Raw genomic sequence first — 15,829 nt, forward strand, 5'->3', positions numbered from 1 at the left:
AAGAAAAAAGAAGGAGAGGAAAAAAAAAAAAAAAAAAAAAAAAAAAAAAAAAAAAAAAAAAAAAAAAAAAAAAAAAAAAAAAAAAATTTGTATAAAAAAAAAAAAAAAAAAAAAAAAAAAATTATAAGAGAGGGTCTGGCTGCTTTCAATCAGTTCAAGTCTCTGGGGCCAGAACAGACAAAGTCCAGGATTATGAAATTAGTAGGTGATTGTGGCATCGTATGGAAGACAAGGGGCCGTAGTCTTGTTGAGTCCTCCTCATTTTGCAGATCAGCGCAATTTCCTCCAGTCTTCCTGTCGCTACTGTTAGTCTCTGTTTCCCAGTCGGCCATTCACCTCCCAGATTACTGAAGAGCTGAAGCCCTCTCTCTGTCTCTAGAGATGGTTGCTTTTCCTGTGTAGTCTTTGCAGGGACACCAGAGTGATACAGATTTGATCCTGTCACTCCTTTGTCAAGACTGCTGCTGGGACTTTCATTTCACCATTTCTTGTGGCTGTTTGCCTTGCCCCTCATCAGTCTTTCCAGGGTTGACTCTCTCCATCCTCACCCTCTGCCATCCCCTCCCTCCTCTGGAGGTTCCAGCCTTACTCCCCAGCTTCTCAAGTATGTGTAATTTTCTCTGAGTCTTTGCATGTGTTATATTAACTTATTCAAAAATATATTCGCTGAGCCTGGCCCTGTGTTGGGTGTTGGGGGATATAAAGGAGAATAAAAACAGAAAGACTTGTGGTCTTTATGAGGGGCGATGGTAATTACTCAAATAACTATTAAATAATCAAACTATAACATTATGACAGGGTTAAGGAGAGAGATGGTGTCAGCCAGGTCAAAGGCTTCCCTGGTAAAGCGATGAGGGTGAATAGGCATTAAACAGGGGAACAAGAGGAAGGAAGCCATCCCCAGCATAGGAAGGAACAAGATTTACAAAGCCCTGTTCAGCAAGGGATCCCGTAGTGATGATGAACAGACAGGAAGTCAGCGTGGCTGGAAAGGGCAGGGCTGGGTCAGATTGTGCTCAGCTTTGTAGGCTTCAAAAAGGAATATTTGTCTTTGTGCTAAAGGTAGTTGAGAGTCACTGAAGCATTTCAAGCAGGCGCAGCAGGATAAAACATCTGGACAGGATGCTTTTGTCTGCAGAGTGAATTGCGAGAGGGAGGCTGACAGGATGTGGGGAATGCATGTGCAGGGGGCGGGCAGTTGGAGTGCTTCAGGCAGCCGATGCCCTGGCGTGGATTAGGGTGGCTGCATATGATGTGGAGAGTAGGGGGCTGTTTTGAGATTTCGGAGGCAAAGTTGGTAGGACTCCGGGGTGGATGAAACAGGAGGTGTGAGAAAGAAGGGCCTGTCACAGAACACTCCCGGGTATCAGGCTGGGTCACTGAATGGCAGTGGAGACAGTCCGGTAGAGGAGGAGGTGGAAGAAGACCAGATTGGTTCACGAGTTTGGTGGACAGTGTGTGAGGTGTCTCCGAGCTGGGCAAGTGGAGAGGTCAAACGAGGTCAGAGGGCAGTAAGGGTCAGTGTTCTGGAGCTCAGAGGGGGAGGTCAAGGCTAGAGACGAACGCTTGGAGGACAGCGTGCAGAATTAATACGTGAAGCCGTGAACTTTGATGCAGTTACTTTGGGAGAGAACATGGAGTGTGAAGAGAGGGCACAGGGCTAAGCCTTAAGGAAAGTCAAGATTTAATGGAGAAGGAGAGAGTGAAAGGACAAAAAGCGCTAAAAGTCAGAGTAATAAGGGGACAAGTAGTGTATTGTGATGTCACAGAAGCTAAGGGACACCAGGGTTTCAAGAAAGAGGGTTTGCCAAATACACACTAGTGGCCAAGAAAAATAGAGACTAAAAAATGTCTCTTGGATTTTTTTTCAGAGGGGGACGAAATCTTTAGGTCACAGTGGGAGGGAGAGAAGATGTTAATAGCTGTGCCCTTCGCCTAAAAGACTGTTCCCCTTTCTCTTCATCTGGCTGATCCCCACTCATCCTTCAGGTCTTGGCTGACAGTCTTCTTCCCGGAAGTCCCCCATGATGACTCTCTACACTTCATCTTTCTATGGTATCCACTGAATGCTTTTAAAATGTATTTCTAGAGCATGGAGCTTGCCCGTATAAGCATATATTGTTACACTTTATAATATTTCCTTGCTGTCGCAAGGAAAATTTTTTTCCTTTTCTATTTCCCCTGCCAGACCATCAGACCTGAGAGCATAAGAACCATATTCATTTTACCTTGCCTAGCAAAGTGCCACACACTGAGGATGTGCTTAATACACATTTATCAACGGAATATATTAAATACTGTTGATTTTTCAAATTAGATACGAAGCATGGGCTGTTGAGTTTTGTGGAGATATTTCTCAGATGATAAAAATACATTTTATATAGATGATCTGTGATTACTTAGAGAAACTGATTATTACTGTGAGCCAATTTGGGGTCCTAGAGAACTGGTCGTTTCAAGCTAATGGAAGAATGCTTCTTTTAATAGAGGTTAGGAAGCTTCTAGATCATGGGAATGTCCAGCAGTCACTCATGAGATCCCTGTAGACCCTATAGTTAGGTAGATTCTGAGCTGGCTGTGCAGGCTGGTACATGGTTCAGTACCAATTTCGGGGGAAAAGTGTTCGGTTCTGCTCTTGGTCTCATTATGATTTGAACTAAGATAAATGGTCCGCAATCTCTGAAAGCCTTGGAGGCAGCTTTGTTTCAGAATTTATAGTTTTTGTATTTTATAATGGTAGCACAACAAACAGTGTAATATTTCTGCTCCCCTCTCTCAGTCACATCAATTTGCTGAAATTCTTAAAAAGAATGACGGTAATAACATAGATAATAACAGTTATAGTTGTATCTCACTTTAAAGTTTCAAAAATGCTACATTTGATCTTCACATCAACTCTGGGAAGTAGGTACTAGCCCCATTTTATGGACTGGAGAAACTAAGGCTCTGAAACACAAAAACTGAATTATATCTTGAAAACAGATTTTTAGTCTCAAGTTAAATGTTCTTTATCTAATTTTATCTAGCCTCTCGGTTCTGAGGTATGTCCCAGGCATTTATATGTCCCTCTCTCTGATTGCATATCTGTATATAAAAATTGGCACACGAGCTTGGGCAAGTCATTTAATGGTTAAAACCGTGTTATATTTGTTTTGTATCCCCAGAGGTTCTAAAACGTAGGTACTCAGTATTTGCTGAATTAATAACCTGTATATGTCAAGATTTCCTCACTGTGATATTAACCATATTAGAAATTAAAACTGAGAAATTGAAAAGAAATTTTAGTTCATTAAAAGAACAATAATTTACTCGTCACAATTTAATATAACATATACTTCATGCAGTATAAATATATCTTCCAAAATAAAAATAGAGAAGAATGGCATCATTTTACACCTTTGGAAATGTCTTTCATGTCTGGCTTAATAGAAGATGGCTGGATTCTCATATCTGCTTCTGCATTGCATGTGTGGCTCTATGTTGTTTTTGCTGAAATATATGAAAAAAAGTAGGCCTCACACAGATATGTAGTTGGAAAAGGGGGAGATATTTTAAAGCATTTTCAGGAAACTATGGATATTAATTTTGGACGCTATATCGAAACTTGAAAAATGGTAGTTTCTTTAAAGTTAGTTGTGTGGAATCTGACTGAAATCGTATTAATGAAATTTTATTATTTGGTTACATTAAAATCCATTAGTCTGTCTTTCACTTTGAATGAAATTTTTCCCTGTGCATGATTTTGGAACATTATGCATTTTTCATTTGGTTTACTGAGTTATACAGATCTTCCAAATGTTGACACAGTTCATCATACATAAAGGAAAAAAGTCACATTCATTAATATCATCACGGATTTTATCAGAAGTCTTTAAGTATTGGGAAGCTGTTAATAAGCTCATGGTGGTATATACATATTCTCCAAAATTCTGTTTTTCATTTGAAAGCTCAAATTTTATCATTGGCTAGTGATTTTTAAAAAATTTTTAAGTACAAATATTGTGCGCATGTGCTCTTCTTTGAGCTATAACCATCACACTTGGGCATGCAGCAGAAGTATTTATATACTTCCCATTTTGTCACATAGACTATTAAAGATGTGTACTCAAGAGTTGAGATTTAATAAAAATAATTTTTTACTGCTTCGTCAAGGATTCTTAAGTGAACCTATGTACTCCCCCTACCTCCCTGGCCCCCTTTTGACTGAGCACAAGCCTTGATTTATGCTGAAATGCCAGCCACTTTTGTACCATCTGTGCAAATGTCAACATTATGAACAAGGCAAATAACACTTTAGTATGCTTATAAAAATGTTCTTGACCTCTTCAGTGCCCCTGAAAGGGTGTCAGGGACCCCTCGATGTCTGTAGGCCATAATTTGAGAACTGTTGGACTAACAGTTCAACAGTCCATATGTATCGTATGGTGTTACCTACCTTCTAGCGCTATATCGTGGGAGAGGAAATGGTAAATGATCAAAGTTGGTCAGACCTGAACTCATCCTGTGGCACTGATGCTGTGGCTAGAATATACCAAGCAAATGAACAGCCATGCCCGATTCATTCATATCTCTGTCTCTTTCATCTGTTTTCTCAAATTTCTCTGGTGTTTGTACATCAATCTGAAGTTGGTTGTGACAGAGATGCTAGATATTCCTTACTTACATCCATTGTCTCTTTTTCCTAGACAACCTTTCTTGCATTAGATACAACCATCAGGCTGAGGTTCAACAATAATATTAGTGGATGGGGCTGTGTGTTACTTCCAGGCCTGACCCAGTAAACATCCCGCCACCCCGACCCATGCTACTCCATGCTCTTTTCCTCCCACTGGCTGAATGTGGATCAAGATAAAGGCCAATGAGTTGTGGGGAGGGACATTGGAATGATCATGTAGGGGAGAGCTGACTGCGTTCTGAAAACGCCTGAACCACCATTCAGGACTGTTAAGTGAGCAAGAAATAAATTTCTCCTGTTTTGAACATCACATGGTTAGGTCTGTTTGTTACAGCAGTTAGCTTACCTTGAACACTGGCTTGACTAATAACCTTTTAATTAGAATTCACGGTGATTCATATTCCTCAATGACATGTAAATTGGAACTGTACTAAAGGGTAACATCATTAATGACTTCTTTTCACAGAGGTAGTCTAGAAAAGGACACACTTTTCTAAATTATGGCAAACTCTGCTTTTATCCTCTCGGCAGAGATCTATTTCCAAATTAATGGGTAATGCAAGGTGTAACGAGGAACAAATATTTGTCCTTTAATTATTTGGAGGAATACAGTAGGGCATTATTACTTTACATATGCTCCAACCGAAAATGCCAAGCCTTGGATACCCATGGGTTGTAGACAGGGAATTAAGCAGGAAATTGGAAATGTATTCCATGAAAGATACAATGATAAAAGTAATTGCAGATAAAGTATTATGAATAGGATGACTCAGGAACTTGAGAACTGCTTTCAAAAAATGGATATAGTTTTTCAAGGGGAAGTAATTGAGTAAATTCCAAATTTAAAACCCTTGGGGAATGGGTTCTTCCATCCTAATTACTGATCCTTTCTCCTTGGTTTGTGACTATTAAGCTAATTCCCCCTAGTGTCAGTTCAACAGAGATGCAATTACAAAAATAATGGATGTGACTCAGGACATTATTAAACTTTTTTCACTTTGCTCTTATTTGTATTCAGTGCAAGTCAGCATTTTAAGCAAATAACTGTGCTATTTACATAAACGTTATTGTAGATCGTGGCACGTGCTATATGGTCTATGTCACGTCCAGTCATGTTGCTCCCGTTGATTTTGCAATGATCATTTCCTACCTTGGCTGCCTGCAGTGATCAGTTTTCTGATTATTTCATCATTTTTAAAAACAACACCTAAATTGGGCTTTCATTAGGTTGATTAAAAAAGAAAAGAAAACCTGTAAGTACATGTCATCATTAGTTTAAGAAACATTGGAGACAAAAATAGATAAGCAACTCTTGTTTTTCAGGAGCTCGCAGTGCGGTGGGAGCTAACATATTATAATAGCCAACGATGCTAGGTTATGGAGCAGTAACAGCCTTCCAAATCTCAGTGGTTTAACACAAACCAACGTTTACTTTGTGTTTGCACTTCACAACCACGTAAAATTCAGCAGGAGGCAAGGTTTGGAGATCATCGACGGGTCGTGGCCACTGGTTGACCCTGGCACTTGGAGACGCCTCACCCTCTCCCCTGTCCTTGGAACATACGTTTCACCTACTGCTCCCATGCTAAGCCATTTGAAGGACATGGTCTTGAGAGAGTGAAGTGTTGAGACCATTTGGACCGAATATGTGACCGAACCCCGTTAAGGCTTCCATATAAACTTTTCAGGTCCTGGCAGGTGGAGATTTACTTGCCTAGCAGCCACCCAAGACAAGCCTCGTAAGTTCCCTTGCTTGTGAAAACCGCCACCTACCAGTCTGGAGTGGCCTGCCTCTTTCTTTCGTCTCTCCTTGCCCTCCGTGTACGGGGGTGCCCAGTTTCAGATTTCACCAGGAGAAGCTCCCGAGGTTGCGAACCAGAGGCTCCCAGGCCCTGAACGGCTTCATCTTGTCACGTGACCTCCACAGGGTCTCTGCGGCGGCAGAAAGGACCACGGTCAATTGCACCCTGGCTTTTAAAAGCTTCTGCCCAGAGGGGACACATGCCATCTGTACTCATATTTTGTTGGCTGAAGCAAGTCAAAAGACCGTTCCTAAGGGAGGGTGGAAAGTCCAATCCTAACACGTGCCCTGGAAGGAAAGAGAAATGGGACATTTGTGGACAGCCGTGTGACAGCCACACGTGGAGACAGTTACAAGGTGGAAGGGCCTAGACAGTCACAGCCCCGGGAGATGGGACACCACATCGTTACGAGGGAGGTCTGCACAGGCTACTGATCTACACTGAGGCGGGTTGAACCTCAAGTTAGGGAGTGGGGCTGAGTGAAACATGTGCTTAAAAAACCCCTCCCTAAACAAGCTCTCTCGGGCACCTGGACTCAGGTCTCCCCCTCTCAGCGCATCCTTTCTCCTTTACGGTGCTTTTTGGTTAAGCCTCCACCTCCCCTGACAGACGAACCTCTCCATGAGGGCAGGGACTGTGTCACTCTTCTTCAAAGCCACGTCCAAGAAGTGTCTGTTGGGTGATAGCACTAGAGGAGTGGAATTTAGTTAGCAAGGTCCAGTTGGCCCGAGGGTCCAGGAAGGGGACACTAGAGGAGTGGAATTTCAGTTAGCAAGGTCCAGTTGGCCCGAGGGTCCAGGAAGGGGACACTAGAGGAGTGGAATTTCAGTTAGCAAGGTCCAGTTGGCCCGAGGGTCCAGGAAGGGGAGAGCATTACAGACTGAGGGTCATCCGGGTCCAGGAGGGGACACTAGAGGAGTGGAATTTCAGTTAGCAAGGTCCAGTTGGCCCGAGGGTCCAGGAAGGGGAGAGCATTACAGACTGAGGGTCATCCTGCACAGAGGCACAGACACGGCAGAGGCAGGGCCATTTGCGGAAAGGCAGGTGCCGAGTTTGTGGTCAGCTCGCTGCCCAGAAGAGGCCCCTTCCGCAGGCGCAGCTTCCATGCCATTTGAAGAGAAAGGCAGCCGGTGTTCTGCTTTGAAGCCCTCTGGGTGCCTAACCCCGCTTTTTCTCTTGTCTCACTGCTTTGATGAGCTCAGACCTCCAGCCGGGCGAGGCTTCTACACTGTGGATAAATGTCCACAAGGGGCGACAACCAGGCCACCAACCTCATTTTCATTTGTGATTCAAACCCAAACTTTAACCTTTCTCCAGAGGAGTAGATAATGCATTAACACCTCACAGCCCGCCACCGGCTCCCCAGGGCGCAGTAGGGTCTGCTGTCTCCTGGGTCTGACTGGACCTCCCACTTGCTTTGGATGATCGCTGCCTGGGAAATTATTTCAAATGGGAAGGAGGGGCTGTGGAGAGACTGATAGGGAAGCATCTCCCATGGAATCGGAACTGTGTTCTCTGGACACACCTTACTTAGGGATGTCTTCCTTTACAGTTGTTGGGAGGGCGAATTGCCCCCACCCCTCTTGAGTTCTTGTGGCTGGACTAATAAAAAACTGACCCAAGACAGACGAACTGGAGAAAAAGAAATTTTAAGCATGCGCATGGAAGTCTCATAGAAATGGGACCTAAGAAGTGGCCAAAGCCGGCAGCTTTTACACTTTATAGACAAACAGTAAATTTATGAGGAATTGACAGGAGAAAGAAACTTAGGTTTGGGATACTCAGTTAGAGAAGAATCTAAACAGAGTTTGGGCTTGAGGGAGTAAATTAAAGAAGTAACAAGGTTTGTTTATACAGGCTTCTCGGCCTGAAGAATTCCCTGTCTCTGGTGATAAGGGAGTCCTTCTAGCTCCAGATGCAGGGAGTGCACCTTTCACGTGAGAGATTGATTTCCTGCTTTCAGGGAGACAGAAAGGAGGGCCAGTGTGTCCCACTTGCATTGGCCATTTTTTAAGTAACTTCAAAAGAATCAATATGCCATTGAGGCACATCTTGGGGTGGCCTACTCTGGGCCCCAGCACAGTCATCAGGCAATTCGATTTGGATTCCGGAGGGGTGGCAGGGGGTCTCCCCTTGTTTCCAAGTATGCTCCCAGCAATCCACCAGTTTATCGCATGGTTGCTGATGAGCAAACTCCCGACAGCTTTGTTGCGGGTTGGCAGCAGCATTTTTCTAAGGTGGGAGCTGCTGATTCTTTGTCAGAAGTCTTAAATGGAGGCTTAGCGTCCATGGGAAGAAAATTGACTGTTTGATCGGGGGATGTTCACTGGCATCGGAACTGAACCGATCAAACGGAAGCAGATGGTAGGCTTTATCTCTGCCCCTTGAGCACAATGCCCTGGCTAACTCACCATGACGGTTGATGTCTGCAGCTCAAAGGAGCAGTCTGGGGATGCTACTGAATGTTTCATCTGACAAGAGGATGAAGTGGTTTTTTTTTTTTTTTTTTTTACAACTTATGGTGATTAAATTAAATTAAATTAAATTAAATGGTTGCCTGCATATACATTTTATTCATTGCAGCAGCCTTACTTACTCCTCTTTTTATTTTGAGAAAGTAATAATAACTCTGGATCCTTTCAGTCTGCCCACCTGGTATACAGATGACTTATACCTGCCCTGGTTGCTCCTAGTCACATGTGGCTATTTAAATTTAAATCAATTATACTTAAATAATTTAAGTTGACTTCCTCAGTTGCACTAATCACATTCAGGTGCTCCATAGCCACGTGTTGCTGGTGGCTGCCATAGTGGGCCTTTTCCTCTTTCCAGAACATTCTGCTGGGTAGCACTGACTGAGACCATTGTTCATTCAAATGGTAAGGCAGCTCGCTGTGATAGGAGAAGAAAATATCAGGACTTCTATTATATTTATGCCACCTAGTTCCTGGAAGCAGACTTTGAGATAGGGAGTGTGTTAGGATGTGGCTCTCAGGGTTAACTCCTGCAGAGGGAGTGAAGGAAGGAGGGCTGGGGAGGAAGAGACGGAGAAGCCCGGCTGTAGCGCGGTCCCAGCAAAGCCCTCAGCTCACCCACAGGGAGCTGTGAGTCGGGCAAGCCTTTGAGAGACGTCTCGAATTGCTGAGAGGGTGCTGCCCTTTGTACTCCTGTAAGTGACCGGTCCTGGATGCAGGCTGCCTCTGGGAAGGGGTGTGACCTTGAGCAAGAGACTCTCTCCAGCAGCTGGGGAGTTTTTCAGGTCTGAAGCGGAATATGAGTGGTGTTTCAGTGTCTGTGCCATTTGGTTCCCTTGTATTTGTTTTGAACGTTCAAAACTCATCAGTGCAGGGGTAAGTGAATCTAACTTATAAAGGAATACATCAACATCGAAGGGGGTTCATGTTACATATAATTTACTTATCAGGATGCACACATCACAAAGCTTGGAAATCAACTTGTCTAGACTGGGGATTGGAACCCAGATTTTATGTTTGAATGTTTAAAATACTCTTTGCAAACTGGTGGCCAGCTGTTCTAATCCAGCAGCAGACTACTTGCTTTGTTCAGAATGGCCTTCCTCCCTCCCTCCCTCCCTCTTTCCCATGGTCATAAAGTGCACTCCTTTCTGCTTCAAAGAACTTGGGAAAGTCCATTTCTTCTGCCCTGGAACGCATTCCCATGGAGAGCTCAGATGGCAACTCCCAGGCTGTTTTGCACAAAGAAATGACTCATGCTTGGGAGTGGGAGAATTCACTCCTACACAACCCCAACCTCAGCCTCGCCACCACCCTGGCTGCCACTGAATGACTTTGCTGTGGACTGCTTCAGTTGCCTATAGGGCTGATATCTTACTGTTGTCTTACACTTGGTGCTTTCACACATTTATGTGGCCTGTTGGGACTCTGTAGGCCTTTGAGTTTGCAATCCCTGGTTTGCACAATAGCAGAGGGGGACAGAGTTTCCTGTGCCGAAAGCAGTAGAGGAAAGAGGAAAGGAAGTTATAGTTAGGGAGGGGAAGGAACTCAGGGGCAAGGAATGGGAACAAATGAGAATAAAACGTGGAGTGGAGTTGGCTACTGTTTTTAGAAATTAATTCATACACATCACTCTCCCTGGTGGGTGAAGAGGCAAAGCCGAAAAAAGTCCTAGGATATTAGAGACCAAGGCCCGTTTCCTAGGAAGGAGGGAACATCATCAGCGTCTATTTCTATTAAACGAGGGGCACTTGAGGGGGTAGGTTACATACATGTCATTTATTTTCCTTTAGTACCCACTGAGTTAGGTCTGAGTATTATGGGATAGGAAAGGTGGCCCCTCCAATGCCAAGGAGGTGGTGGTGAAGCTTTTAGCAGAGAAGCCCTGCAATTGCTTTTTTTCACCTTCGGAAACCTGTATTTTGATCTTGGCTCTCAAAGCTTTTGCTGCAGAGATATTGCTACGCCGGGGACCACAAACTCCAATGTCCGCTGGAGGCTGGCGGGCAGTGAGAATGTGTGGCCCAGTGTGAGACCATAAGGAGAGATGGAGACTATGGTGATAGGGAGAGGCCATGTTCCCTCTGCAGCAGGTGGCGTGTGTGGCCACAGAGAACAATAGGACGAGTGTTAGCAAATCTCTCAGTTTTCAAAGGATGTTGGGCATGTCACTGAATGTAGGAGATGTAGTGAAATGTGATATTAACATATTGGTACTCAATTCAAGAATACTGTGGGTCAAAAAACCACATCTGGGCTATACGTCAATTTCTGAGACTCCTGATGGCTGGGACCACTGCCCAACTTTAAGAAGGCAGAGGGGAGCCTTTGAAAAGTTGGGGAGCCATTCACCTCCTCCTGTCTTTCAGAGGATGCTCACACTGGCGACGTCTGTTCAGAGAGTGGCAAGGACTTGTTAAATACTGGAGAGCTGGCAAGCAGGGCAACTCCGAGCAGGGGAGGCTTGAACCCCTCACTTCCAGAATCAGTAGAAGTTTGCACAGAAGCTGTTGGAGCCCTATTACCGTGTTATTTCCTGACTGCTCCTTCAGCTAGTTTCAGAAAACTAAGCTATCTTCAGCCTTCAAATGCAGCCCTTGATGTATTCCTGTAGACTCCTTGGCTGTCACTGAATATCACTCCAGACTTGCAGACTGAGTGATAACTGGAAGGGCACCATCGTCACCACCTGTTAGCACAGTCATTAGCAATTGATGAGGGGTTTGATCTTTGGCTTGGGAGGGGAGAAAAGCAAGAAGCGGGAAATGGTAAGGTGAGCACACCCACGTCAGGTCCTGCTTTATGATGGTGGCTTTACACCAGCCTCGCCCTGGCCAGAAAGTTCTTATTCAGCTTGAGTTCTCCCCACAGAGGAGGACATGAAAGAGCTGAACAGTTGATTCTCCCTGAAGCAAAACCCCACAGCCCTGGGGACATTCCCTAGAACAACACAGATCGTAACTATTGGGGAGTTATTTTGGGGTGGTTATTATTTTGTTCTTTTGAGGAATGGGTGATGGGTGGGGAAAAGATTCCAAAGTAACAGTCTGGGATGTGTTCTCTTGTAACAGGAGCCTGGGAGAATTCCAGAACCCTTTCCATTAACATTGTTTGGTGCTGAAAAGAGGGCTTTTTGTGGCAATCATGTTGTTTGAGGGTTTACTACATAATACAAGATCCTCATAGTAGTTTCCTCTGTACAATGTTTGTAGTTTCTTAACTGTTTAACAAACTGTTTTGAGTTCCTTCTTTAGTTGTAATTTAGTTCTTCTTAACATCCTTTGACCTATCTTTAGGAAGCTCAAAAGAGTCTCGTTGGTGTAGTTAAAGATGGTTATCTTGGACCGGGTGGACCCAGGTGGTAAGTGGAGCTGCCCTACAGCCCGGATGAGCAAAAACCCCATCCACAGAACATTGCCTGAACCATGCCTCTTCCTTTTTGCTGTGTCCCCTGTTACATGTGGCCACTGTACTTAGTAAATAATGCAGATGTGGCCACTTCCCTGTTATATCTGACAAGCAGAGGCAAACTCATACCCATCTATTCAAATAAGTCAGTAAATATGACCCTTCTACTTTGTATGGGACAGGGAGTGTTGAACCTAAGGCAGGGATGTTCAGAGTTTGGCAATAAACACCTTTCTTAATAGGCTTTAAGCAAATTGGTTCCTTGGAGGACAGGAGATTTCAGAAGCTCCTAAAAAAAAATGAGAGATGGAAACGGAAGGCTGTTCCATACTACCTTATGACATCTATCTATCCATCCGTCCGTCCATCCATCCATCTATCCAACCGATGTTTGCTAAGTTCCTCCAATAAATTACTGATAAACTATGAATGTATCAAGATGATACGAGCATAAGCCTGAATTGCAACTTGACTAACCACTTCTGTACCCCACTTACTTTTAGGGCTATCACCCCTCTTTTTGACACCCCTCCTTATCCCATCCTGTCTCTGTTCTGTGTCTCGGCCAGTCGTGTATCCACTGCCCTGCTGCTTCTGTGAGTGCCCCTCTAGTGTCACGTGGGTCGCCTCAAGAGGGCTCTGATATTAGCTGGCTGTGCCTTGTCAGTTCAAATCAAGTCGTGGCAGCTCAAGCCCACCCCATGGGCAAGTGCTTGACAGCTCTCCTTGTCAGCCCACTGCTGAAAAGCAGGCAGCAGCAGTGAGCGGGAACCAGTTAATTAGCAGTGAAGACTACCAGGTTGGGATTTTTTGTTTAATGCTTAGTTAATTTCACGGTAATTGAATTTAGACTCGGCATACAGAGAGAGGGTGAAAAGTTCTAATCGGAGCCCCAGCATCCTCCAGTAGGAGAATGAGAAAGCCTGTTGTTCTGAGGCCTGTCCGGCCTCCTCTCAGGAACTCTCTGAACGTTTGGAGGCCTGGAATTTCCCACAGGAGGAGCTTCAGGTGCAGGCCAGGCAATGAGACGAGGATGCTGGAGCTCCTGCCTGTGTGAGGGGTGGGCACCTGCATATCTGTGCAAGGAGGAAGCAACTCATCTCGGATGATTCCTAGGTGCTGGTCACAGGGGTGGGCTCTTCATACTCACATTCTCTCATTTCTGCCCTCATCATCCTTGGGAGGTAGGTGTTGTTATTCTCGATGCTTAGGTGATGAGGGTGAGGTTCAGAGATACTGGGTAACTTACCAGAACCGCAGTTAAATCCCGTGTTAAATCCTGGAGTAGGTCCAGGATTAGAACTTGAAAGCTTCTTACTCTGAAACCCAAACTCCTTCCACTGATGCTTCAGAAGAGGAAGGAGAAGTTAGAGAAGTTGTTTGTCCATCTCTTACAGGGAAATGGTGTTCAGAGTTTTAACTTCAAGCGGGACTGCTCCCCAGTGTGAGGAAGGATCTTGAGACATGCTTCTCCCGGACACGCCACTCTTCCTGGTGCAAGATGGTATTCGTTCAGTGAAGCCAGCGTGCTCGTAGTCTGTGTTCGGAGATTCTACATTCTGATTGTCAAAATGTCCAATGTATTAACCAAGATATTTTAGTTGCCACCAGCAGAAACCCAACCAAATATAGCTTGGGTTTAAAATGAATGATACCACTAATATGGCTGGGAAGAACACCAGGGTAGTGCACAGATAGGAGAGATCAGCTGGGAAGTTTGACCTTGGGGCCTGGAGCCACGGGCGCAAAGCCTGGCTGTTCAACTTTCTCATCTCTGCTAGGATCTGATTCTGTGTGGTGTCACGGACTGAATGTGTCTGTGTCCCTGAACTTCATGTACTGAAGCCCTAAATCCCAGTGTGGCTGTATTTGGAGATAAGGCCTCTAAGGAAGTAATTAAGGTTAAATGAGGTCATTAGGATAGGGCCTTGAGGTGATAGGATAGTGTCCTTATAAGAAGAGACATTACAGCTTTCTCCCTCCCTCCCTCCCTCCTTCTTTTTCTCTCTCTCTGCTCACACACAAAGAAGAGGTCATGTGAGCACCCAGCAAAATGGCGGCTGCCTACAAGCCAAGAAAAAAGCCTCTTTTTTTTTTTTTCCCCCGGTACGCGGGCCTCTCACTGTTGTGGCCTCTCCCGTTGCGGAGCACAGGCTCCGGACGCGCAGGCTCAGCGGCCATGGCTCACGGGCCCAGCCGCTCCGTGGCACGTGGGATCTTCCCAGACCGGGGCACAAACCCGTGTCCCCTACATCGGCAGGCGGACTCTCAACCACTGCGCCACCAGGAAAGGCCAAAAGCCTCTATCTTGATTTTTGACTTCCCAGCCTCCAGAACTTTGAGAAATAAATATATGTTGTTTGAGCCACCCAGTCTGTGGCATTCTGTGTAGCAGCCTGAGCAGACTAATACATGAGTGTTGGCTTATTTTCTTTGTCTACACACTGCCTTTCCCCAAGTGGCTGTCTTTCCTGGCCACTGGAGCTCCAGGCTGCAATGGTCATTTAACAACTTAAATGGAAAGAGATTGGCATCTGGAGTTTATCTATACCCGTCAGAATCACTCTGGTATTGCACACCCATATCCTGGGCCAGTCAGTGACTGGGAGGGATGAAATGGAGGATAGATTATGATTGGCCAGGCCTGTTACCACAAAAAAGGGATGAGAACACTGCCAGTGTTGACCAAGAGGTAAAAACCATAATGACAGTGCACCGCACCCAGGGAAAAACACCATTATGTGCCATTACAGAGGAGTGAGTGTTGACTTTGGAAATTACTCAGAGTGATCCCAGTACTGGCTATAGTGACTGATCATTGTGATGACTGCCTGTCAAGTTGACGTCCTGAAGGAAGGCACAAGACCAATCCTTTTCATGTTGCTGGCATTGTATTGAACAGCCTCTTCAGAGGGTAACAGTTTCACTTTTCTATGTTGTTTGAATGGGTTTTGGTGGAACCCCACATGTAAGAGCAGGGTTGTGATTTTCTAACAGATGCTGAACCAGAAAGAATTCTATAAGCAATTCCAGCATGGACGCACTGAGGGGGCAAGTTTGTTGAACTTGCCCAAGAAAAATTCTCCCTCCTCCCCCAGGGTGCAGTGTACATCCTAGGATATCATTATGCTAAGAATCCCTTTTCAGAATGGTCCTGCCCCTGAGGGAGGGTGAGCAGGCCCTCTCTGATAGAATGAAAACACCTGATAAAAGGCTTTCAAATTTTTCTCTTCTATGTCTCCACAGAGCAAAGTCTAAATGGAACAAAATCCCAATTCCAAACTTGTCCCTGCCACACTTAAATAGGATTATAAACATCTAATTAATGAATTTAATTGACAAATCGTGCAATATATCCTCCTGTTTGCAGCATGTCATTCATGTTTAAAGAAAGATGTTAGCCCATATATATATATATATATATATATATATATATATATATATATATATATTTTTTTTTTTTTTTTTTT

Source organism: Lipotes vexillifer, unplaced genomic scaffold, assembly GCF_000442215.2.
Source record: "Lipotes vexillifer unplaced genomic scaffold, Lipotes_vexillifer_v1.1 scaffold993, whole genome shotgun sequence".
NCBI classification, from domain to species: domain Eukaryota; kingdom Metazoa; phylum Chordata; class Mammalia; order Artiodactyla; family Lipotidae; genus Lipotes; species Lipotes vexillifer.